The sequence below is a fragment of the Cyprinus carpio genome, chromosome B18, assembly GCF_018340385.1.
Source record: "Cyprinus carpio isolate SPL01 chromosome B18, ASM1834038v1, whole genome shotgun sequence".
In the NCBI taxonomy this organism is placed as follows: Eukaryota; Metazoa; Chordata; class Actinopteri; order Cypriniformes; family Cyprinidae; genus Cyprinus; species Cyprinus carpio.
This window is the reverse complement of record NC_056614.1, coordinates 26,919,422-26,922,515: the sequence shown is the minus strand read 5'-3', so window position 1 is coordinate 26,922,515 and position 3,094 is coordinate 26,919,422.

Sequence of the window (3,094 nt, the reverse complement as noted above, 5' to 3'; positions counted from 1 at the left end):
CCAAAATTATAAAAATTGTGTCAGTGTCCAAATATATATAGGCCTAATTATGTATATTTACTGTTTTGTTTGTTTTATATTATACTTTATATTAATTGATTATAAATTTAAATATTGACAAGCATTATATAATAAAATAATTATTTATTAATTAATAGTATTTTATTAATTATATTAAATTATACATATTTATATCATTTGTGTGTGTGTATATATATATAATTATTACTGTATTTTTCCCACACTTTTTATAAAATCAACTAATTAAATATAATTTTTACTTTAAATATTTTTTTTTGGGGGGGGAAAATGTGTCAAACATTAAACAGTAACATCAAATAAAAATATTTAAATAATATATATTAAAAATAATAAATATATGATTTCGCGAAATGCAGCTTATGCTGTGGCAGTACCATGATGTTTACATGGGACTCAGAGTGATTCATAGGAAATGTTATGGTAGTGATATTTTGTTAAAAAAAATATCAAAAGTATTTAACCAGTTATTTTCTGAATCGGTGGCACAAGATGAATGCATCATCCAGCTTCTGTTGCTTCTGTGAAGTTCGTTTTTATCATTAAAGACTGAATTTGCTTATTTTAGACCCAGATGCAGATCGCCTGATTAGCGCGGTATAACACATGGTAAAATGAATTACATGTCAATGCATTTAATTCAGAGTGTTTTGGAAATATAGAAGATGTCAGATCCTTTGCATGATGTGATAAATCTGATAAACATTTACAATCAGGAAGACAATAAAAGCCAAACAGACGATTTGAAAGTTTTTTTGAAAGAAAACGTGTTCAATCAGCCTCTGATTATACAAGGTTTCTGATTAATGCGATCAACGCTCCTCGCGTCATCTGCAGCGCTCGCATGTTTAGCAGTCGTGCTTGGGCTTGCATACGTGCTTTGTGCTCCATCATGGGATGCTAAAACATTCCTGCCTGTAGAAAATGCAATGCCTAGCGTGATTTCTATTACTTTATCTGTCTTAATGTAACTTATGTCTGTAAATATGATTGTAAACTGATCTTAAATTATATTCTGATCAAGTTTTTTGTCTTTTTTGTTACTCTATCATCAGCACTGGTAGCCTAAATAAAAATATTTTTAGCAGACTCACTATATGCCTCAATACATAGTCACAAAAATGTATTTTGATATATTTTATAATGACACATTTCACCCTAAAATCGATAAAAAAAAAAAATGTAATTCCTGCTTTCGAGAGCATTTGAATTTAAGTAAACACTACATTATATCTCAATTTAGCCTAGTGCATCTGGACTTTTTATTTTTGCAATTCTCTTTAAATCCTCAGCTGTGTGTTTTAATACTTCAGTGTTTTTAAGTCATACGTCAAATGGCTGATGCAAGTATATGTTGAAAGCTTCCTATAAAATCAATCTTTCTGTCATTAACAGACAAAAATCGAGATGCAGGCCCTCTTACTTTGAGCAAAGGATGTTTTAAAAATGGCTCGATTAACATGTAAAGTAAGGATCAGACCAAATGAAAAAGTTCTTAGTCCAAAATCCACAGGAATCCGATCTGATTTCTGTCCTGACCGATGACACATTCAAGCGGCTGAACTAAAATATTAAAGCCCAAAATACTTATCAAGTTTTATAAAAAGAGTTATCTTTCACTGTTAATGCATTTATCCAGTTAATTCATGAGTTAACAGCAAAGAACACTCTATACTCTGATTACTGGCTTCAAATATCAGTGCATTATTAATTAGATTTGTCTGTCAGTTTTTGGCTAAAACTTAATTGGAAAGCAGAATCTGACAGGCCAGAGGACGAACTAAATTCTGAAATGCAAGAAAAACATGCAAAACTCAACATCTGCATCTCGTCCTTGAGAAGATACTGTAATTTAACATTCCTCCAATTACACTGAAAACAGCTCATTTCTGCTAAACTAATACATAGAAAACTGTGTGTAATGGCTGTGATGGAGAATCCAAGGATTTTATGCTTTGAGAATAATGCAGTTTTATGTCAAATAAATTGTGACTTTTATGCATAAAATGAAAATTTGTGTTAAATATACAGTATCTAATTAATTTTTAAATATAGTTGGAATTAAAATGTAAGTTAAATGCTTTTTGGACATGTACAAGATATTTACTACGGTTTTCTTTTTTGTACCTTGACTTGGAGTACTATTTAAATACCACAATAAATAAATATGGTAATTATCCAATACCATGTATTTACTGTAGTACTGTATCTAAGGCTATTACCAATATTAGTGCTACTTTGTAAGGAAGATATAGAATAATGAATGAAAATAATACATATAAGTTAAAAATGAGTTACATATACATATAAGTTAAAAATGAGTTACATATACATATAAGTTAAAAAGTTAAAAATGACACACGCACACACACACACACACACACACACACACACACACACACACTCACACTCACTCTCTCTCTCTCTCACACACACACACACACACTCACACACACACACACACACACACACACACATATTTCAATACTCACACACACACACACACATACACACACACACACACACACACACACACACACACTCTCTCTCTCTCTCTCTCTCTCTCTCTCTCACACACACACATACACACATTTTCTGAATCATTACTCATCCTTTAAAAATCACTCATAAACATTAAAAATCTTATTATTTCAACTTTTGACCAATAGTGTATATGGTCACAAATACTCAGAATGGCACAAATATTTAAGCTGATGACATTAAAAACAAAAAAATTATAAATAAATAAAAAATTACATGATTCCCACCTTTCGACAAATGAAATTCCATTACATTTCCAGTCATTCAGGCATTCAAATTATTAAATAACTTACAAATAATTTAAAAAATATTTCCAGAACAGTAGCTAAAATATTTTTGAGCCAAGAATATCTACAAAAAAAAATTAATAAATAAATAAAATTACAATTACAAACATGCCCATGATTTTAACAGTACCAGTTTAAATATACCAGGATTCTGTGTGATGTAAAAACATGCGAAAACCAAAAATGATAGTAATTTCATGTGTGTCTGTAAAATACAGTCAAATAAC